Below are 25,338 nucleotides of genomic sequence, written 5' to 3' on the forward strand. Positions count from 1 at the left end.
ATTAGGAATTCAAGTAATTGAGGCTAAATACTGTAATTTGGAATAGGATATTTCTTTAATTCTCATGATCGTAAAATTATTTCTGATTAGGTTGTTCAGGAAACTGATAATAAGATGAAGAAGGTTGGATAACCGAGTGACACAAGAGAAGAAGGGTTCGTATGACTGGCACATGGAGGTTTTTATTTGATGTTAATAAAAGAGCTTTAGCGGAGATTTTCACCAAAATCACATCTGACATGTGATTCATGGAATTTCCAAAAATATTTGTCAGTACACTAGTGTGCCGCTACACATAGATAGCCCACCACTACTCTTAATCTAACCTAGTCGGACCTAGTCGGTATACATTGAAATGTGACCGAAACGATAGCAAGTTAGAACCAAGTTGCTGCAAATTTGACTGTTTTCAAATGGTTACCACTTTGTTCTAAGTACACTGCTGTCTTCATGTCGTGGTACTTCATCGTTCAATACTTTAGTATGAATGTGTAGATAGGGAAAAAATTATAATTCAACAAAGTAATGAATTTTCAATTAATTATTAATTAATCTCAAAAATTCCTGTAAACACATTTCGTAAAGGAATTTCCGACATTCCAATTAGTAAATTGATTCATCTTAAAATCTAATTAAAATATTTCCTCATTTCTAAATTCCATTGATTGAAGTTTTTTTTAAAATAAAAACAAAAATGACGAGCAATTTTACTTAAATTTGGTTTTTTTCTTCCTCTCTTTCCAGACGAATGACTACACAAAAAACTACGGAATGAATGTGGAATCGAAAACTTGTAAGTTTAACAGATATTTTATCAAAACATTTCAATTTACAAATAACTCTATGTTTTCCATCACAAATTGATTTGATTTTCTGGATTTTACTGTAAAAAAATACTCGGAAATGCCAAGTTAAGTAGTCGAAAGGTTGCTAATGCATTTCATCCGTCTTATTTATTATTTCCCTTGATATTTTAAAGACTTTTTTTTTCTCCTGAAAAACTTTTCACTTTTGATGCTTTACTTTAGGGATTGCTGACTTCACTCCCTGATTTTATTCTAAACAATGTAAATAAGTCTTGCAAAAAAATATTAAAATAAATAAAATAAGAGGCTGTTTAAGACTGAAGTCTATCAAAATCTGACATACATTTCCTTGTGTCATGAAATTTTTAAACGAGTCAAATTCTGTTGAATTTAATGCATACTTAAACACTTAAGCCTCCTTAAAGAAACGCTTGAAAAGTAGGTCACGTTACGAGACAGCAAAAAAGTAAAAGCCAAAATTTTTCGGAATTTTCATGAATCGTATGTCGTGCTTGGTTTCGATCGAGCTTACCACCAAAGTGTATAGCGAATAATATACGTTGCCCAACAATGCGTTAAATCGTTAACCAACTGACCACAATGACCTTAGTTCGATGATAGGGAATATCTAGTCGATTCGAGTGCTTTTTCGAGTGTTTCTTGTCACAAAAACTTGGTTTGTGTATTAGGTACACTCAAGTTGTGACCAGGTACATTCAATTTGTATTATAGGCCAAAATATGTCAATCTTACGTGTTTGATTTTGAACGCTTTTTTAATTGATAAGCATCACAAGAGCGAATTCATGTGCTCCCACTGTATTGGATGTTGGTTCTGCGGCCTATTCAAAAATTCAAATTACCTAAACTACCCCCATCCTCCAATTAAAAATTCGGACTATGCGTTAATGTTCCTTAACAGGCAAAAAGATTGCTTACAGGTACTGTGGTGAGACTTCTTTACCATGATACCATGCTGTTTGATACACTTCATTTTCAAAAAATTTACGCCATAGCTAAACGACTTCTTATGATTCTTAAAAATCACAAGAATGTTAAGAATGTTTTGTTCTAAATTCATTAATTCAGACATTTTAAACTAACTTTAGTTCACTTTTATTTATTAACCAACGATGACAAATACTTTAAAATCAAAAACTTTGCATTACCTAATTGGAATTTATAAAAAAACATCCAATTATTTTAATGGATTCCCATTTCAAATGTTTTATAATAAATTATTCGAGTTCCTTTATATTTACGATGAATTGAGTCGTTGAATATTTTACAAGTATCACATTTTATTTAAAAAAAAAAAAATAAACTTTACTTGTACAACCGAGAGTGTAGTTGACAAAAAAAATTATGAAAATCGTCGTTCCTGTATTTTTAATAAAAATATGGTTTTATTGCATCGCAACGTAAATATTTTGAAAATGTAAATTAAATTAGTTATTTACATACCTAGCACATCTTCTCTCATTACATACAATGTTATTGCCATTAGAGTTGAATTGTAATATTTTTGTGAAAATAGCTGTCAAAGAAATATGATTGCATGTAATGTGAAATTACAAATAAGGAACGTAATTTAATTAACGAGAAGCATGAAATATAATTTTATTTTTTCTCTGGCAAATTACAAAATTTCTACTTTATACGTACATTTTACATTGTAAATACTCCCGAGCGACACAAATGAAGAAAGGTCCTTTTAGGGTTCCACATGGGCTCCGTCAAGGTTCCTTTGAATACCAAATTGAAGCCTCGTTATCCATATGACTGTCAGAAATAGGTGCCTCTATATGAAATGGCACCAAAAGAGATGCGACCAATGAGGTTCCACTAAAAGAAGTGCCATTTCAGATAGCAGGAACCACTTTTTGGCAGTCATATGAATGTCGTATGGAAGCTTCCATTTGGTGTTCATTTGTGTTGTTCGGGATACTTCGTAATTATGAAAATGAAGCGTATGAAGGAAAAGATACCATGAGTGTTCTTTTATGACATTTATTAGATATCTAATAACATGCATGTTGCAAATAACTCAGTTGAAATGAAGTATTTACAATTTGATGGTCCCACATGATTTACATGGCAGAAAAACTTTAAAAACATTCAGTCACGTTACCGATACTTAAAAATCTCATTAAATCGTTAAAGGGTTCATTTCAAAAATCCTTTTATGGCGAGTTCTGACAGGTTTTCTGGAGTCAATCCTAATTTATGGACAGTAATCTGAGTCCGTTCACTTATTACGTTATGATTGCATTGCATTATAAAGGCCTCCTATTTCAGTTTCCCGACCAAGACCGAGAGCGAGACTGAGACCGACATCGAAATTGAGACTGTGACTGAAACTGAAACTAAGACTTAGACTAAGACTGAGACTGAGACTGAGACTGAGACTGAGACTGAGATTGAGACTGAGACCTGAGACCTGAGACAACAAAAGATTCTTCGTCAAACTTCAAGAGCAAGACTTGGAAGTTTTAGTCAAGTTTTGGTTTCTGTTTTGAGTATGCTTACTGTTCATTTGACTTACATTTTCATCTCATGATTTAACTTCTCAACCACACAAGCATTACTCTTGTCAGGTCAGAATTAAAGTTGAATACTGTAGATGAGTGCGAATCAAGCTATGCTTCACGAAACTCTAGTATCTCGTTAAGAACGTGAGAAAAACTGCTCAAGATCAAAATTTTCCAAGATACTACAAATTTTAAGCACTCCAGAAGCTTCAACGCCAATATTATTGCCGCTTTCTTGCTGCTAAGCCCGAAGCTTTAAATTTATGTAAAATTGTCTGCAAGACTTAAAGTTACAGAATTCATATATTAAACATTTAGTTGCTATCATCACCTACACATAAGGATCCAAAATCATCATATTTCCTTGATTCAATCAAGATTTAATTCAAATTTTTTTAAGCTTCCTACACCTACATGACGGTAAAAATTGAAAGATAATTTAAATCCTTTTAACTTTTGCTTCGATAGTAAAATCAAAGTTGTTTAACATGCGAAACATCGAAAAAGTATTCATCAAAGGATAATTTTCGATGCCATAGAAATGGAATTAGAAATAGAAAATCACATCACCTGCTTAATATTCAAAAAAGAAAGTTTATTGGAAGTATTTTCAATTCCAAAAGATTAAATGTGATGAAATATACATCAATAATGTTTTACTTACTTACTTCCTTGATTGGAGCGCACAGGAGCCATTAGTTAGTAGACAACTATAGCTTTCAAGAACTTCTGCCAGTTCGGGATATTGAAAACACTAGAGTCCTTATCAACACAGCTAATCCAGAAACATTTTGGTCTTCCTCTCGATTTTTTGTTCCTCATAAAGTCTGGAAATGTTACTCTATAAGCTGGGGAATCCTGTGGTCGTTTGTTCCGTGACCTGTCGATCTCAAGTGATTCAGACGAAGTATAGTTCCCGATCGGCCCATATTGAAATGTTGCCACCATGGCGACGAGGTGGCACTTAGAACTGTTAACTATGCAGTTTCTGTTTGCGCGTCATGGAGTGACCTACTTCCTAGGTGGCATTCTGCCTATGTTTACTACACAGCCATTCGGCCAATTTGGTTGTTTTTGCCAAGTGACTGCCACAACGTTCTAAGTATACTGCCGCCTCGTCGCCGTGGTGGCAACATATCAATATGTGCTGATCTGGGAAGTAATATCATCATCTTGGAATAGCTGATAGAGTTTAAAATTATGAGTTCCAGGTTTTCGAGACGTACAATGAAATGACCCGAATATGCGTCTTGTATACCATGACCTTGGTGCTCGATAATGTCTTACTTCTTTTAAAATTCAAAAAGTGCTTCAATACTGATTCAATTTATGTATAGTAAATGGAAGGACGATGCTGAAAAAAGGAAGAAATTCCTTTTTAGACGTTGGAACTTAAAAAAAATGTTTCTGACACGTTTTCTATGTAAAAGATATTCGGATTCATTTAATAGCGGTTTTGAGCATGAAGCAAGACCAGTGGAAAGGGTTTTTGCTTTTGATGTTTGCCTTTATTTAAGGATTTTATGGAAATGGATGAAGTAATTTTTTTCCGGCAAATTTGTTTAAATTACTTTGAATAACTTTCATGAATGAAAGCTGTAAGAACATAAATCTCTTGAGATTTTAAGGTTGAATAAAATTAGAAACACAAACCAAAAGAAATTGCAGACTTTTGATCTTATTTTTAACGCCTATGAGGCACCCTTTGCCTCTCAGAAATCTATGAAAAGGAAGATTATGATCCGAAAATTTAAATCTCATATTTTTCATCATGTTTACAATATTTTTGTTCATAATTGCTTGAAGCAACAAGAAATTTTAGTTACAGAAATACTAGACATAATTTACGTTGAAGATGTTTTTGAAAACTTTTGCCCACGAATTTGTTACAGGATCCTAAGTAACGACAAAGATAACATCGTAGACTTTACTTAGAGTATATTTATAATTTAAGTTTTGAACGTAGTTAGGTAGGAGTGCAGTTATCAGATTTCAAAACATTTAAAATATTAAACAAGTTTAGGACACTAACCTTCAAAATTCCAAGGATCCTCCATCAAGTTAATGAGGATGTTATCGGCATAGAACTCTATCAGCGGCTCAATTTGCAAGACACGACTTCCTTGCTTACTTACTTACTTCTATGCTATAATTAGCTCTATCGCTGGCTTTCGCTTGCCAATTACCGATGACAAGTGCATTACCATTTCTATCGACAACGCCGAGATCTTCCATAATTTCATGAGTCAGTTGTAAACCTTACCATCCTTACCCTGATTGTGGGGTTGTTATTCTTCAGATGAGGTGGTTTGGATAGCCCTCTATCAACTTTATCCTTTAACATACTTATTCAGGCACATAGCTTGGAAGTTGGCATCGGCTTCTCCAATCTTCCAAAATAGTTTTGGCAGAGCCTTTAAAGCTCCGTGTTTATAAGCAAATCTCCTTCATTTGTGGCATTTGTGTACACAGTTCAGAACAGAACTCGAGTAGCCTCGTTGTCGACTTAATTTGAGTCGAATGGAGTCGTCTTCAAGCGGGCCGACTACTAGCTCTGGCTAATAATCATTTCTGGAAAAGTAACTTTGCCCATGATAAATTCCTTTCTAAACAAATAGTCCAAATCATTGTATGAAAATTATATTCAAGCACACACATAAAATATCAAATAACCTTTTAAAATTCGATACTTTTCTATCCCTTTTTCTTGTATCCTTCTCTCAAATTACTTAAATAATTTATAAGTCATTATAGAGAGAAGAAAAATTCTGAATTTAATTGGGTATTTAGATTATTTGAAGCATTCAATTAAGTTTAAATACTAGATTGTGGTTTCATCACCAATTTTAATTAAAATTGTTATCAATTTTGCATTCCTAGGCGACACAAGGCTCTGTTTGGCAGACATTTGGATTTGATTCCATTAACCGATTCGTGCTATTTAAAGTACCTGAACAGAGGTTTTTGGGGTCAAACCTCGCTGAATTTGGACAAAAACCTTCAATTTTTCATGGAAAAAAAAATCTGGCTACGATCCTATTGGACTCACATCGACTCCTCCTCCTACTTCTATTTTGCGCCCTGTCTAAATCCAATAGATCTCTCTATTCCTCATTTTTACATGTTTAATCTTAAACTTTGCAATCTTTTTCATTTCATGTTTATACAAAAGAGTAAAGTAAATTTATACCAGTAAGTAAACAAAATTGGGGCTCTTCTGAGAAGTCATTAAGAAATTTGATAATTTCTCGATTCAAGGATTTCATAATTTTTACTAATATAATAGAGTGGGTTGTGTTGATTATGAATAAGGTATAATTGTATAGTGTTTCTTAAATTATTTACAGTTCAAAGCTTTAAACCATTATTTTTGGTTCACGTTGAATTTTATGATATACTTTAATGGATTTACATGAGTTTGAGGATCTGTTGCTATTATAGTGGATTAGAAATGAAGATTTTGCTAAGGGAGGTTGCATAGCATGATGAATTTTGTCTGAAAAATGCTAGGAAATTGAAGAAATTTCAAGGGATTCCGGTGGGCAACCTGTATGAAGTAGGTAGGAGGTATGGGGATGTGGATCAACAGACTACAGACTATTTAAAAATATTCAAATAAATGTTAAATCAATTTCCCATTGAATATCTGAATATTTTCAAAAGTGCTTATTCTGTGCTTATCATCAAATTTGTGCACACAAAAAATGTAAAATTCAAATTAAGCATTATCGTTTGATATAAAAGGCTTATTTTGTACACAAACAGTATAAACGGAACAGTATGAATAAATACATCATGTGTATGCATAGATTTGTGTACAAACATTTTCATTTTCTCTTTGAATGTTGAACAGGTATTTTTCAGATGTTCGGAACCAGAACATATGTATCTTTAATTCCTTTTTTGGAGTTTTAAGCCATTTTGAGCATTTAAATTCATTTTTCTATGCGACACGAATAAATATGTCGACAATAAGGCTATTAAAGCTCCGATAAAGCTCTTTTATTAATTTCAAAAGCAACCTCTATTTGGCAGCCATTAATGCCCTGAGTCAGCAGAAACAAAAACCGATGCAAATTACACAATTTTGATTCCTACCTTTATTCACAAAATTTGATACATCATATTCTTGAAAAACATTGCAATCTAATCATTACATTGATAAATGAAAGAAATATCTTTGTATTTATCGAATAAATTTGTGTTTGATATCAAAAAGGATCAAATAACGTAATTTATGTAAATTTTATACAAAAGCATTTTCAACATATAATAAATATTGAAATTCCATAATCAATAATCTGGGTTGGCTCATACATCAATGTTGGATTACATTTTGATGTATGCATTTATTACATTTCATTCTTAATAATCTCTCTATACATATCAAGTCTTCTTATTGCAAGCTTTTAGTTCTGAGAATTGTTGTTTGTGGGTTTAAATCTTGAGGGAATATAGACAACCTCTGGATTCACTTACATATACAAAGCATGAGATGCCAACTTAGACACTTCTTGGTCGTGATGACCAAGAGTTTCCGAGGCCGGGATCGATAACGAGACTTCTCGGTTAGGCTCTATTTCGGTCTTGGTCTCGAGAATCTGTCGTGACCGAGATTTTGGGAAACCTCACTGATTTTCCATTTTTGGTAAAAGCTTCAGAGTTTATACAGTCCAGAGCTCAAAAAGTCAACTCAAGTCGACTCAACTCCATATAAAATTTGAATTTGATTGGAAATTTGCTAGTGTTTTCGGCTTCAGACGGTTTCTAAGGAAGACCATTGATCACAATTGATCTGTACGGCCCACAAATTAAGTAAGCATCGTGCCGTTAAGCCAGGAACATAAACTTGTTCAACCAATTTATTGACGTCCTAAAGATTATTCACAGTAGGTCTATAGGAACTTCTTTCATATCCTTTCATGAATTATTGTTGATCTAACAGACCGAGTGAAACTCGAACTCACGTCCTACAATTTCACGCCTTTCAATAACCACGTCGCATCGTACCAAGGAGCTATCGGTGACTATCCGACTGTGTGACAAAGTGCCACATATAAATTACACATTTTCTGTATCCTCCTTGCTACTGCAATATATACACCGTTGTAAGGCCATTCCCGAAATAGAATTCCAACAATTATTGGTTACGTCATACAGCTCCAACGGGAATGAGAGACTTCATTATATTTGTAACCATTATACGTCATAATTATCGAATAATTTCGGGATTCTGGGAGTTTCCATACTTCCAAATTCTCCGAAAGCTCTAACCTCATTTTTTGAGCATTTCATTTTTAATTGTGAAATTTGAAACGATAGCAATGGGGGTTATTTATTTAATTGGATGAAATTTGATTGATTTATATTCAATTTTTCAGCAATAAATTTCCATTTTACTCAGGAATTATTAATTAAATTGGAACTGGAAATAATAAAAAATTTATAAAAAAATTGTTCAGACTGCAAAAAAACTAGAAAAAGCATTTCACATACACCAGATATATCCAATAGAAAGGAATGTACATGTTGTGAAGATTAATAACCAATCGGATATTCATTTCACTGACTTTTCAATATTTTTCTTTCATTCCGATATAAATTTTTCAATTTCCTTTAAACGAAAGAGAAAATTCAATTTTCTTTACAGCAGGAAAATTCAATTTTTTTTTGTTGATTCCAATTTTTTATTTGTTGGAGGGCATCAAAAAATAATAAAGGCACATAAAGGGAGAAAAAAAGAAGAATTTATGGCATTTTTTGTGTTGTTTGTTGTGTGCCTGGAAAGAAGAAAAACAACTCAATTGATAGTGCAATCCTGTTCGGCTGATGCTCATATTTGATGTTGCCTGCAAATTGAATAGAAATTGAAATTGGAAAAATTATTCTTTTAGGCATCATCATACATGTGTATATCCTTTCCTTGTTTCCGAATGTTTATGCAATGAACATTGTTGATGATGTTTTTGTGAAAGGTAATATGCTTATGCTTCCTTTGTTTCATTGATTCTTTGATGCATATGAATTATGATATTTCTGTTGGAGTTGCTTTTTCCTCTTACTGCTGTGAACTTTATTGTTGGTATGATTTTCTACTATCAGATACGCTGATTGCTAAAATAGATTTGCATCTTCTTACATTGTACGAATGAAAAGCTTTAAGGAAAAATTCTCAAAGCACTTTATGCATGTAAGATGATTTTTAGCTTGTTCATACAAAGCTATACACCTTGACAATCAACTTTTAATACACAATTACATTTTATCATACAAAACACCGTTAGCTGTTCAGATGAAGAAGAATTTAATCTTATTTGTATCACTTTCAGTACAGAACAATTGTGATTTATGACATACCTAAGGCATGTTGTTATCGTCTGAAGTTAGCTATGTCGGTTGCTATCTGTTGGAGTTTTTAAGTAAAGCTGCATAAATGGTAAAGATCTGTACACAGTTCAGAAAGCTTAAGAGGAGAATGATAGTTAAAACTGGCATTCTGCCAGGCATTTCAAGCAATTCCGATAGTATAGTGGTAAGAGCATACGACCGGGAATCGTAGGACACGGGTTCGATTCAATGTTCGATTCATAGTTTACGTGTTTATTCTATCGTGCAGTAGAGAGCACTAGAGAGTATACTTTGGTAATGCTGCATCATAGATATATTAATCGTTTGGATTGTTTAATTCACACATACGATTTCTAACTATCAATTAAGTCTCGATCAAAATTAGCAAGGACTTTGGGAGTTACGCCTTCAAAATTCCAAAAAAGGTGCATCTAAATTGGAGTCTTACCAACTCTGGTCTCAAATAAAAGCTTTAAAGTCAATAGATTTTCAACAGATCTTTTCGTCAACAAGTTCAGTCCAATAAAACTTGTTGATTCTTGCTTATTTTCAGTTCATTTCGCAATATCAAATTCAGTGAACTCTCAATGAGATTAACTCTCGATAATTGCAATACCGAGCCACTTCAGCTCATCATTATGATTCTAGCATGGAGTTATATTCAGCGATACGTCATAGTCAAGCCTGCCGACGTTCACTTCTTAATACCGAGTGCCTTTCAGGCATGTTCATCGTTTAATATTAGGTAGCTGATACAGATTCATTGATAATTTCCGACTATTGTTTATTTTGCCAGTTTTTGTGGATATGAATTTTTTTAATGCAAGTACCACTACGGATGTAGGCGTATCATAGGCATTGAAAAACATGTTATTCTAATTTTCTAATATTGCTTTCAAAAGCCTAGCATCAAACAATTTCCTGTGTACTTTTTATAGCTTTCAATATGAAATCTCTTCAGAACTCATAAAAAAATTGCTCGCATATTGAAAAATTTTGAGAATCTCAATAAAGATTACATGAGTTTAATGAGAATTGAGCATATAATATTTTTATGTACTTCTTTTACATCAAATATATGACTTGCTTTTATGGATGCTTTCATCTCTCCTTTACTTGTTTCTTTTTCTTGTGAATTATGACAACAGCCGCAACATATTTTAATGTCAAGATTAAATTTTTTTTCCCTTCTTGATATTATATTGAATTTTTTTAAGGTTTCGCAAGATTAAAGTAAGTATGTTAATACATCCATAAACTTACCCGAGCGACACATACGAAGAGAGCAAGGAGCTTCTCGGATGAGTGCCTATGAGCGTTGTTTTGCAACTTGTGGGACAAACTAACCTTTAATTAATTGGAAGCAATACCAAAATCCCTCCCTAGAGATATCCTGAAGGCTAGACTAGGCTAGGCTCCTAAAGCTAAGGAGCTTTTAAGGAAAGCTAAAGCTCTTCTATCAACATTAAATGGAAGCTACTTCTACTTCGCATCCGTTTGGAAGCCATTTTTACTTAGCGGTAATATGGAAGCCACCAAGAGCATTCTTAACTTGTGTCGCTCGGGATTATATGTGACGAAATCTCTCAAAAACCACGAACCTTAAAATATACAAAGATTCTCAAAAATCTGTTTTATATTACCCGGAAAGCTCACGGCATGTAAATGGCCGAAAATTTTCAGGCTAACTGTGGCTTCATGCTAGACTTCTTCGAAGCTGGTTTGAGTCCACAGTCACGCTGGCTGGACCAAATTCTCGTTAATCTTTTCGCTGTGTACCTTTCGGCTAATTTTCATTTTCATTACTATTTGAAATTTTGAAGTTACTAAACTTGAACCTTTAACAAAGCACTTAATTTTCTCAACAGCAGACTACATGTGCGTCTTCAAGGATCCACCAACAAGTGAAGAGATGTCGCAAATTTTCAAAAGTAATCTTTCCATAAACCAAAAAATCTGTTTGTTATTAAATATTTTTGCGTTTCTGGGAACATAAATGAAGAAAAAGAGAATCATGTAGACACACTTGAAAGGTTTTATCCATTATATCTCGCGAATGTCAAAGGCTTATATGTTTACATTCTGCAGAGTATGTATATGATGATGAATGTTTGTAAGGAGCTGTAAGGAGCTCTTCTTATAAAAAGTAATTCAAAATTGGAAAACATTTTTGTTTGCCTTGAAGGTACTGTTATTCGATGGATTAATTTCTATATTTAGATGAGATTTTGTTAATCTCTCTTGGTATAAATTAGAGAGCTTTGCAGTATGTGTTTAGAGAAAATGTTTTTAATTTAAAAGTTTGTGGGATTTCGTCAAGTTTTAAGATCAATTTTGAAATTGTGTTTTTACTTGTTGCATAAAACAACAATTCCTACTCAAATATTGATAAGTATAATTAAATAACTTCCTAATGGATTTAAATGAAGATGATGTTTATTGTTTGAAGTTAGAAAACAGACTGAATTGTTTATTTTAAGGGGTCAACAGCTATGAAAGGGGTAAATCAACTCATTCTAGTTGCAAATATAATTTGAATATTAAATGACAGTTGAAATATTTTCAACATTTTTAAACTTATTTTAATTTTTTAGATTTGATTCTTTAGTCCAAAGTTGGCAAGACTCAAATGTAGAAGTGTCTTCACTTGAGTTCGGACTCCAAAAGTCGAAAAAACCGCCTCCATTGAAGTCTGAATGCTAAAAGTCCTGCCAACTCTGCTCTAGTTCAGTGTTACTCAAAATAACGTGTCAGTGTCACCAATGCCTTCATTATGTCGCGAAAAATATGCAAACCCGAAAGTGGGAGGGGAAGATAGTAAGGGCGGACAACCTAGATGACAATCGACCAAAAATTTACTAGAAAAGTGACAAAATGTGATAAAAATGACAAACTTTGTCACCTGAATTGTCCGCCCTCTGATGACAACATGCAGATAAAGTGTTGACTGTGTAGCATTTTAGAAAGTTTGACTGACCTAGTCTATGACAAGTCTATATTCTAAACTGTATTTTAACAACCTATTGACACGACATCACTTGCTCTAAAAATTCACAAAATTAATCTCGTCGACGCTTCTTCTGATTTTTCATTTTATTTAGCCATGCATCAATATTTTCATATCCATCATTCATAATCAACATCGAATATAGACTCAAAAATGTATTTTAAATCAAGGAGAAAAAATCCATAAAATCAAATTTGTTGTACACGCATCGCAAACCCTATATGGCAATAAATTCCGATTAAACATTTTCATATCCAGTCAAGTGGAAAATTATATTTGATGCATGGTAGATGAAACTTTGCGATCAACATGATTAAATTCTTATTTGACTGACATGTAAAAATAAAATGTGTAGCATCAAAAGAAATCATTGCTTTTGTGTGATGTAAAAGCTAATCTTGTTGCGGAATTTCATTTTTTTATGAGTTAATATTATTGAAAGAGCTGAATGGTTAGCATGTATGTGATTATGAAATTATATTCTTTAATGTACTTAGCTTTTTTTATTGTGGATGGCAAGCAATTATTTATGAAAAAGGTCAACGATAAATTCTTCTTTATCTAGCTATGGTATGCACAAACTATGAAATTAATTACACTAACAATTCAAATAAAATTCTCTGTGGTCATATTATGATAATTATATTTTATTAACCGCCATTTAGTATCGATTTTTATATCTATTTTACTAGTGCTTAGTGTTAGGAGCTAAAATGAGAATGTTAGAAGCCGTTAGAAGTTGTAATGAGAATAATTGCTTCTCTTACTACATGAACTGATTCTGAATCTTTCATAAATTCAAGTATTACGAAACGCTCTTAAGGGGAAGGGAGATCGAGATTATGTTCCGGAGACAGGTGGGGACGAGGGGATTAAAGTTAGGTAATAAGTAAACAAACCCTTAGGAAACGCTAGGAAATCCTTTTATGGGAGGAGAAGAGTTGGCTGAGGCTGAGTTGGCAAACACCGGGTTTTGGCTGCGCAAGGGGTCAACGACAGAATGCGACAGTCTCAGAAAGGGGCATCTTCCGAACTCGTTATTCAGCTGGTTTTTTGCTGATTGTACCATCGTTCATGCCATCTATGGAGGAAAAGAGCTTTACAATTTTGTTATGGAACATGCGTTCTTGAACAAACAAGGAGCATACACATGAGTATGCTCAACAATTCGAACATGCTTAAATATGCTTATTGAGTATGATCAATGATCATTAACACGCTCATTTGGGTGATTGTCTGCTTGGATGAATTCAGTTCAATATTGTGTTGCAAGAGGGGAGGGGGATTGAAGAAAAAGGGTAAGGAAGTCTAAAAACGCTTTCTCAACATTACCTAATTTCCTAACGTTCCCACATTTGTATATCTTCTTATGAACCCATCACAACATTCATCAAAATCACTTCTTCAATGACTGTCAAGACTAACTTTTTTTACTTCAGAAAGGTTAAAGCATATACAATCTCCTCCCCCATTTCTATATTCCAGTGAGCATTTCAACTTCTTTTTTTTTGGAAGAGATGTCGTAAAAACGTTAAAAAAGTTGTGAAAAAGCATGTAAGCTAGAAAAAGAAAGCACAAAAAAATCTGAATGAAAGTTAAGAAGTGAGTGAATGGATGGAATGTAAGGTGTAATAAATGTTCTTGTCATTCCATTGCAAAAACGAAGCTTCCATTTTTCTTCTTTCTTATGTTATGCAAAATTTGATTTCAACAAGCAAAAAAAGGGGTTTTTGCTGTGATTTCATCAAATGTTTATGTCCATAAACCATAATCTGTTTTTTACATTTTTTTCTCCTTTTTCGTCTCAGTGAATAAATTGCCCTAAGTTATGAAAATGGAAAAATGAAGAAAAACTAAAGGAATAAATTCATTTGAGTGGAAAAGTTAAAATGTTTACCATCCAGAAAGCTCTTCTAGGACAGTGGTGAACAACCTTTTGTATTTCTCGGCGCACCTTGGTGATTAACCTCGGCTGAAAAAGAACATAACATACGATTCATGGTACATCCCTGGCTGGGGCGCAGGAGTGACCATTGCAGCACGTAGGAAATGTCTATAGACAGTTCTATCCTACGAAACTTTCTGCCAGTTCGGGATATTAAGGACTTTAGCGTCCTTTTCAACACATCCAACTCAGGAATACCTCGGTCTACCTCGCAATTCATGAAATTTCGAAAAAAATTATTTTGACACATTTACGTGCCACAGCACACAAATTATCCACTACTGTTCCAGAATGAAATGTAAATCTAATTATTGTGTCTTTTAGTTCTGACTATTTGTTGTTGTTGTTTATGAAAATGTTGAGTTTTAAAATTATTTTGATGAGAGTAATTTAATTAATTTACGGGATACGTTAGTTCCTTCAAGTAATGAAAGTACTTGTATAATTTGGGATGTCATGATGAAAAATACGCAAATTATTCAAACGAGAATGAATTTTTGCCTTTGGTGATTCATTATCAAATTTTGGTGTAAGAGATTATGATATTAAATAAAATAGTTATTCCTCGTGTTTACTATCTGAGATAAATTTTGAAGTCGAGTGAGTCTGGTAGTGTCATATTTAATGTTATTTATTCATTAAATCTATTTGGTGGTGAGGTTTATCATAAGGATAGAATTGTTGCATTTAAGAGTTCTAGAAAACATAGTCGCTCAATTTAACATAATTGATCTGTACGGACAGATCAGCACGAAGTAATTAAGTCTTCAATCCCGGGACGTCTAGTATAAAACTAGATCAACATAACTTTTACCCATAATTTTTCATTAAATTTGGCTTTAGTCGTCCATAGGTCAAGCTACTAACTACATAATAATTTCGACCCGAGCGACACAAATGAAGAGCTTTGCCGGAGCCTTTACTGAACCTTCCTCGTTTGTGTCGTTCTTGCAACTATCCATATCAAATTCTTTAACCGATTCACAGTGAAATAATCGATTTTCATATAAATGTGTTTTTTTTTTCTAATAACAAAATATAATGCTTGAGGTCAATATTGTGTTGTCCCTTAAAAAATAATATACTTAGGTATTCGCAAACAAATTTTCGATTTCTTGGGGCAATTTGAGAAGATTTTGTTAGAAAAATATAAAAGGCAATCGAAAAATATTCTGTGTTCATACTGGTTGCAACCTTAAATCACCCACAGGACAGAACACTCAAGCAAATTTATTCTTTAACGTATTATAGCATGCAAATATAAATGCGGTGAAAATTCAACAAAAGTTTGGTCATTTTACGCCTCAAGTAATTAATGTTCATTAATTGTAATCATATGCATGAGTTCAAATTTAAACCTATAGACATTGTTATGGTTGTTATTTAGTTACTGGTAATTAATTTGTATGAAGAATGAATAGAATTTTCAAGAACAAATTATGTCGTTCACTGGTGACGTAAATTAATAAAAGCGGATTTATAATTTTAAGCTCAATTTCGAGAAGCACAAGATAGCGAACCGCATTTTGCATCGAAATCAGCCGTCACGATAAAAGCCGTCAGGGCAAATTCGCATCGTACTGATGCGCTAGTGAACATACAGTGATGCTCAGAAATATTTTTTGTACGACAACTCTTTGTGACCGCGAGTTTCTATTTACTACGAAAGCATCAGTAAATTTTCGACTGTCTGTGTCTCTTAGACAACTTGTTATGGTTTTGGTTACTGAAGGTCTTTATAACAGAAAGGGTGTTTAATCTCATTTCTCATCAGCATAATTTTATACAGCACACTCATCAGTATATCATCTTTATACAGTACAAAAGAGCTCGCTTTCAGAACTAAAATCCATTTTTAAATGACAAAACAATAAGAAAATTATTCATCATCCAAAACCAGAACAACACAGCATGTTCACTAGGACACTGTCACGTTGCCGTATCAATGCGATAAGAAGCAAAGTTGCAACAAGATGCACAGTCCAGTAGTTTCTATTATTCCAGATGCGCAGGCCTGCAGTATTTTGCATCTAAGCAGGCCTGTGCATCTAATTTTGACAAACCCTATTGATTTTGAAAGCGAAAAATGTAGTTTAACGCGTGGTGCCACTCGGAAATGAATGAAAAAATGACTATTCTTATTGAAAATAAACAAGAGCAATGCTCGCCGACTCAATACTATGTTTACATAGCTATTCATTCATCATATTTACACCCTCACACTTTACTGAACAAAATCGTTTATTAAATAAAGCAGCTGAGAAAATAACTTTTTACAGTTCACAGAACTCAGACGAGAAAATAGTTGATGAATAATGTAAAGACAGCCTAAAGGCTTTCATTTGATTTCATGAGGTTTTTGGGTGACTTGAAATAAATTTATGAAATATCATTTATGTGACATTGGTGTTATCGTTGTGGATTACATTGAAATTCCTAAAATAGACGAGAACAATAAAGCTTTCCTAATGATGTTAAAGGTCAATGAAAAATTTTCTCATCTCATCAGTTCCTTTTTTTTGTGTGAATTCAATGAACTGTTGGAATTGAAGCTCAAATATCCTGCATAAATTAATTTCAACCCTAAATCAATAAGTTGATTCTTTTGGTGTATAAAATTTCATTGTGTGCTTTTTGAAAGGATGAATATGAATGAAATATGTTTTGTGTCAACGTGGGTCTAAAACATGAATCCAACAAAAAAAAGTGCTTTTTTGTTCTTTTTTGAATAGTATAATCGATAAGAGACATATAATCAATATGGATCTGATGTTATTACAAAAGGTGACGCAAAGCAATATTATTAAAATTTATTTTGGAACAATTCATAGTCTTTATAGAAATTATTAATGCAGTCATTAGTGTCACAATGTTCATTAATTTTGGTTAAAATTGATATTTGGTGCTATTGACTTCTTTCTTGTTTCAAATTTTCCTGAATCGTCTGACATAAAAGAAGTAGCAAGGCATATGCAAACCATTAGCTATTCAGATCATTGAAATCCAGAGCAGCTTCAAGGCGTTTCACCGCTGACGAGTTGTTTAAGGACTGAGGGTACACCAGGCATCTTCTATCAGTAGACTATAGCTTATAGTGGAATCAGAACCACTCTTTTGATTGTATTACTTCTTCCAATTTATAAAGACAAGGCTGTGAAGTTCGTTGACCGTTTGATCAAGTGTGTTCCATGTCCTGAAGCTTGCTCTATCTCTGGCTGCCGCTTGCCAATTACCAATTTCAAGTGTGATACTATCTCGATTGACAACATATTTCGTTTTCACTACACAGATTTGAAAAAGGACAAGTGACTCAGCAGGAGAGAATCTAGAGTCCACGATCGTAGGGCAGGTGTTGCAACAAGTAGGCACATTAATACTAAACCATTTTGCCACCGAGTAATTTCAATTCACAACAACCTTAACATTCAAGATTCTTACGCCACCAATGAGCATGATCACCAAGTATAGCATGATACTCATTGAGCACATACTCGTATGTTAAAGCAACTCATGATTCATTATTAGTCGTTTGTATGTTTGTGAATCTGTGATTATTTAGAAAGAATGAAATCTCATAAATTCGTACTTTTAACGTTACCGCCCCAACGATTCATGCCTGAACACATCTCTCAAGTAATATCATGAGTTACCGTCTATTCACACCACCTCTACTTAATTATTTGTCCTTAAACGTTAATATTCTCAGCCATAAATTTAACCTTAACTGTCATAAAAATGCTATTTTTTCCTAAATAACCTCCAGCAGGGCTTTCATCACACGACACACTTACGAGCAAACATATACAATAGAAAACGAACTTCCTTTACATGCTGACTTCGTCATTAACAGACCATATAATTTACTAGGTATAAAAAAATATGAAACATATTCTTCTCATATCAAATAAATCAAGATTTTTTTTTTATTCAAATACACAATAATAGCATGTCTACATGATAAAGTGTGACACTTTAATATCAAAGGGGATTCCATTTACAGGCACGCATTAAAGAAGATGAGAGGATTGTATCGTTGAATAGAAAATTGTTTCTATTGAAATCCTTATTGCCTTATATAATTTTTGTCACATATATGATCGCAATATAAAGCAATTCCCGTTGTGGATCTTTGTTATATTGGTATAGGCATTTTCGATCTACTTTAAAATATTATTTAAATCCCGAATAGAATTTGATAAATTACATAAACTTGTTGAATTTAATCCTCACAAAACCGAAACAATTTTTTTATCAAGCAAGCCTAACCATCATGTCAAATTGTCAAGAGTTTATACATTATTCTGAAAATATCGTAGTCACACAGTTTAAGTAAATCGGAAAAACGACATTATAGACCCTCCTACTCTTGCTGTCACTATGATGGATTTTGGAGGTTTTAACCCGATTTCAACATTTTTAAAGAAATTAAAGCTAGTTCTCTTAAACTTTATACTCCTATTTTTTCGAAAAGCACAACTCGGTTAATCGGTCGAAAAGTCTGTCCCCAAATCGATTGGGGAACCAAATCAGAGACAAGCCGGTCTGATACATGATTTTGAATCGATTAAACGACTTTTGCTATTTGAGGTATATCATAAAAATTGCCTTATATTCAGTTAAAGGTTTCAAGGATTAGAAACTGATCGATTCCATTTTTTTGATAATTTCTACTGATTGTGACCAATTCTACATACTTGAAGTAGACTACTTTCCGAACAGCACAAATCGATTAATTAATCAATAATCCAGCTCCAGATTGATATGGCTTGACTTTGATTTGGTACTGGATGTGGTTAGAAAACGGCATCATGTCAGGGCCATGTCATTCTGCTATCGGTTTTTTGTTAGATTAACCTACTTGTGATAATCAGGCTAAAGATACCTAGCGATAATTTTTTTACGTCATTTAAAACATATTTCTAGGCTTCCGTACGTTTTACGAGTAAGTTTTTTATGCGACTTTTATGAGTTCCCTGAAAATTCAACCAAAAACATTTCTTCATAAATTCAAATTTGATGTTTTGTGTTCCATATCATGTGAATTACTGTGAATCACTTAATAGACAACTGTGCGTATCACATGTTCACATGATGTCGTTCCTCAAATTTTCCCTTTTTTTGTTTAACTTTCCCATTAAAACTTGATTCTCTTTTCGCACGACTGATATTTTTTTAAGGAATTTTCATTTTTAATTGAAAATGATTAATGATCGGAAGTTTCCTGCTTTACTTCTCACTCATACACACAAAATTTATTATTGTGTAGATTTATTTCTCAAATATAATAAAAAAGGAACAACAGAGTAACATGAGGAAATTGAACGACGGCAATGAATAATGGATTTTCTGTGCTATAACAAACCACTTGCAGTTGGCAGTTTTATTGTGAGCTTGCAGGAATTATTGGTATGAGAAGTGTTTTCATTCACAATTTCTTATTCATGTTGTGCAATTAACTAATAAAAATGTGCGTAAGTGGAATTCTAAATGACATTTCTCGTCTTGAAATAATATTATTATTTTTACCGTCCGAAGGAATGAAATGAAATGAAAGTTTCAGACTAGTTTCTTTCTTGGCAAGCAGAGTGATTTTATTTAGTAAATTGAATCTTTAGTGAGCATGGATATTGTGCCTCTTTAAATGTCTCATTTTATGAAAGCAATATACAGCATTAAAGAAAGTTAGACATGAGGAAAAAAAACTTTCGCATTATCTTGATTAGATTCGGAGAGAAAAATGTATAATATTATCATGAGTGATGATTTAAGCATGAAATAAGATCTGGGAGGAAAATCGAAGAGCTTTTACATTGTTTGAGAAAAGCTATTGGATTTAAGTATGCAAGTTATTTGCATTATGTAGTTCTTTGGGACCTAATCATTGCAATATCGATAGTGAGTTCATAGTGGCTTCGTGGCGGGATGGTTTAGAACTTTGGTACCTAATTATTGACAATATCGACCCTGCTTTTCAAAATTTGGTACCGTGCCGATTGATTTTGATCCATTTTTTAGACAAAAACCCCGGTTTGCAGAATTGTGCCACTCCGGACAGTTTATTGCTGCATTCTTTAAGACCCAATAAATTATTCACTTATTTGCTTACTTAATCTACCTTGATAACATTCATCCTGTAAGCCATACATAAAACATCAATTCCAAACACCTTATAACTAGTAAATCGATGCTTCATAAGCCAACATCCTCTTCTTCACTTAAAATTATTTACCTTTATTTACATGCACAATTCATTTTAACGAGCAAGATTTCATTTCAATCCATATCCTCCTCATCTCTAGATACATCTCATCTATGTGTATTTATTGAAAGTGAGAAAGATCATACAAAATGTCGATTAAATCTAATTATCATCATGAATATAAATTTAAAGCGGAATAAGAAAAAAATGGCATAGCAAAGCTTTCAATTCCCTCGGTAAAGTCAATATTGAGTTGATGGAATGAAAATTATATAGAAAAAGGCGGTCGATAAAGAATTTTTGAATAAAGCTGTCAAAATGAAGAAGAATTGTAAAGATGTATCTTTATTCTCAATATATCTACATCTCTAGAGATAAGCGATCTATCAAAATCGTTATTTGATTGAGATATCGAAATGGGAGGTGCTGGATGTAGATGGAAATTTTTATAAAGGGAGGTGAAAAAATTTCATTTGATTGATTTTTGAGGAAGTATTAAAATTTCAATTTTGTCTTGGTTTTTTAGAATGCTGGAATATTAATAAGGATCTATATAAAAGGGTGTAGCCAGGAAGGGGAGAGGGAACGTTTTTGAGGGTCCGAACATACAAAAGGTCAGGTACAATATAAGCTTATAACACCATCCCCAAAGCATAATATTTTAGTATCATTTATTTCTTACGGGGTCATTCAATTATTAAGTAACGCTCTCAGAGGCAGTTTGTTGATTTTTTCACGACCCGAGCGACAGAAATGAAGCTCTAACAGTTCTAACACGGAACTTTAAAAGCTCTGTTAAATTTCTTTTGTTTACAGTATTTTCACAAATGCCCACCCTTTTATTTTTTGCGGCACACCCAAATGTTAAGCTTATATCAAGAACCAACATTGCATACGGTTCATGACATTTCCTAAATTATTTGGCGGGAAAATAGTGTGTCGAGGCACACAGATTGTCCATTACTAATTTTCATCCTTAAAGCGGACATTTCATTATTTGTGTTGCTCGGGTTATAATCCTGAAAGATATCGATTTTTTACTTTTCGCAATCCTATGTTACGTAATAAGCAGTCGTCCCCCTTTTGTTCTACAAATCATCCGAAATGACTATTGAACGTTGTTGAAATACTGGAAATAAATATGGAAAATTATTCAAAATTTGGTAACCAGCCTTTATCATCTAATTAAGGTTTCAACTAAATTTCAAAATCGGCTTTGGGTGTATTGTTTGCATAAATATCATGATTCCAAATTAACAATTAATTAATAACTTGCAATATAATTCAAACCATGACTATGCATTTGATCCGCTTTGCGTGCTAAACCTTTAATGTTATCCACGTGAAACATTCATAGACATTTTCTTAGTATAAAGTATGATGAAAGCAATTCCGTTTTGTCTATTTAACACAAAAAGCAATTAAATAGGCTTTTAATTGCCTATTATCTTCATATTGAAGTCAACCATCCGTAAACCCCCTCAAACAGGCTTTCTCATTCCCATCAATTAAACTTTAATTTTCATTTCAATGCACTATTATGAGTCTAATAGCTGCTTCAGTGAGAATCGTATAAAAATATATAAAGGAAAAGCTTTACCAATCATATCATACATTCAATTAATTCATGTCCTGCGGTAGGTTTCATTTATTATTCTTTATACTTTTTCGATATATATCCATGCAGTATGTTTTAATTAAAAATAAATGACAATTTCATATATTTTTGCATATTTCCAGTTCAACAGAACTTACTGCCTTTTTGTGGACAGCGCTTTACAGTATTTTTTAAATAAATATTTTTTTTATGCTGTATAAAAATTAATTTTTATGCCATAATCGAAAAAAAGGCACAATTTAATTGCCATGCCGATCCGATAACAGTTCGAATTCTGGTAATTGATGCGACTGTGGTTAATACCTTTTCACATTTCATCTCTTGTTGTTTTTTTTTTTTTTGTTGTGTGTTGGCACTGCAAGAGCTATAAAAATAATTAATTGAATGGTAATAGTTGAGCAATTTTCGCGGAATATTTAAAAAATCGTGAGCGTTATTGTTATTAATTCCATCATTAGCAGAATTGTATCTGATCTGATTCGGATATTTTGCTGAAGAAATCGAAAAAATTCGGTTTTTGGCTTTTTTTTCGAACATCACAATATCTTTCCTAGGGCACTGATTAGTGAGGTATTCTTGCAACAGTTGAAGTTGCATGAGTGACAGTTGAAGTTGCAAAAGTGACAGTTGAAGTTGCAAAAGAGACAGTTGCAGTCACAAGAGTGACAGTTGCAGTCACAAGAGTGACATTTGCAGTCGCATGAGTGACAGTTGCAGTCGCAAGAGTGACAGTTGCAGTTGCAAGAATGACAGTTGCTGTTGATAGGAGACTTAACCAAAAGCTTTTAAGAATAAAACACAATCATTCAACACAACAAAAATCGAACAGAACAAAAATACTAGAATTCAAAAACTTGTTCTATAAAATATAACACGAATAGCAATTATGAGCAATAAAGCCATTATACAACCTTCAATTGCTTCCTAACAGAATAAGTGTTTTATCATGAAAATTTAATGTGAACTAATAAAACTCATTATCCCACGAGAACCCTTTCGAATTCATCCATAAAAATGTACACGAGTCAATTGACTTTATGTTTATTGCGGAAAAGTGGAAAAAGAGAGGATTTATTGTTAATTGGATGTACGTCAATTATGTTAAATTATGTTATTTACAAGCTAGGCTTCCGCATATTACTTAACAATTCTCACATTTTGTGCTTCTATATTCTCATTCGTGTGATTAAAGTTAAATGAATTTTCGTACCTAAATGCTCAACTTTTTGAGGCTGAAATGTTTGTTTAAATAAACTTTAGAGAATTTTCATATATTTAAGCAACCCCAACATGCAGGTATACTAAATTATAAATAAATAAATATTTAAGCTAATCCTATTCAGTGAAGTTAATTAATTAAATTTATCTTGATGACGACAACGTGTCAGAAACAGAAACAACAATCAGAGATTTTCGTAAAGCTCCTTATAATTGACTTATTCTCTGCTCGAGTAGTCGCGTGGTCCTTAAAATATTAATTATTTGGAATTATTCAACACGAGTACAAAAGAAAAGTAATAAGCATGAAAATAGAACTTGGGGCGAGCAATTGAAGGTTTATGTAAGAAATAATGTTTTTATGACGTCCAAAATTTGCATATAAACAGTAAGAGGAGCGCATAGAGAGGGGAATGACGGTGGATTTCGCAACTATGAGCTCCAAAACCTTAATGGTGCCAAATAATGAAGAAAGAAGCATAACTTATCCTAATAACTTGTACATACTAGGTAACCTAGTCAACAACAGTGTCAGAGGAAATGCCTTTTTTTGGAACCTAAGCTCCATATAGGACCTGAGCTCTAATAAATGTAGGTTGTGATAGAGTAGACAGAAGAGGAATTTTGTAGCTTACCAGTCGATCTGCTGAAGACGGCTGTAGGACGGAAGGCTGAGCCCTTCCGCATTTTGCAACCTTCTAGCTCAAGCTCCTTCCGCAGGTTGCCTTCTTCCGTTTATGACCCCTTCTATACATTTACGCCTTCTACAGATGTTTCTTGCGGGAATTTCACATAGGGCTTCGGCGGAGAGCGGAATTTTACAGAAGGACCTACTTACGGAAGCCATTATACGGGGGCTCCCGCCGATTATTTCTACATGAATGCCAACTCAGTTTAGGAAATTATAAAGTTGATTTTTGACTGACCTTGCACTTTTCAAATCATGACCAAAATAAAGCTTAAATTTTTTTATTAACGTCCATAAAGTTTTTCTGAGAGTTGCTACTTCTTTTACTGTCCGGATAAAATTATTTTTGACACAACAATTTACTTTACTTTATCCCCAACAACAAATAAGATTGAAATGGGAAAAGACAAGTGTGAAGAAGATTAGAAAAATAAAAGCGTTTATGCTTACATCTATGAGACGTTATGAAAGATGCTAAGTGATGGAAAGTTAACAAAGATTTCATGAGCCATAAATCAAATATTTGTCGATTCCGTCCAAATTTCATCTTCCTCGTAAATTATTGTCAGTCATGAGAAAACACAATCGACTGCCTTTAATTTTCTATGTGAAAAATGTGTTGAGCTATTTTGCTGACTACGTGTTGTAAAAGTGATTGACAGAATTGCGTGAGCTGTTTTGGCTTTTTTATGGAAAAGCGTATTAAATTAGAACATTCCGAAAATGAATAATTTAAGAACAATCTTCGAGCAAGGTCATGCATTACATTTAACATGCTTAAGATTTATTGGTTCAGTTGGTTGGGGTCAGGGGTGAATTGGAGGATGTATTTCAAGTGAAGGCATTTCAATGCTGATGTATTGACAGGGAATCTTTAAGATTGTCATGAAATGGAGGTCAAGACTTAAGGAGTCATTTGCTACTTGGTGCTATTGTGGGGAGGAGAGTGATAACGACGCAGGGGCATGGAGTGAGAATG

General features: G+C 33.2%; 1 protein-coding gene across 1 annotated transcript in view; it reads left to right on the forward strand.

Moving 5' to 3' along the window:
• The window catches only part of LOC139097193 (cholecystokinin receptor-like), an 88,769-nt gene that overhangs the window by 44,998 nt on the left and 18,433 nt on the right, over positions 1 to 25,338 (forward strand). The window contains exon 2 of the mRNA XM_070648985.1: positions 745 to 793. The gene's annotated coding sequence lies outside the window, so the exon portion shown is untranslated. The remainder of the gene's footprint in view (positions 1 to 744; positions 794 to 25,338) is intronic.

This window comes from Chironomus tepperi, unplaced genomic scaffold, assembly GCF_022539635.2.
Source record: "Chironomus tepperi strain 1889 unplaced genomic scaffold, CSIRO-AGI_Ctep_v1 contig_415, whole genome shotgun sequence".
NCBI classification, from domain to species: Eukaryota; Metazoa; Arthropoda; class Insecta; order Diptera; family Chironomidae; genus Chironomus; species Chironomus tepperi.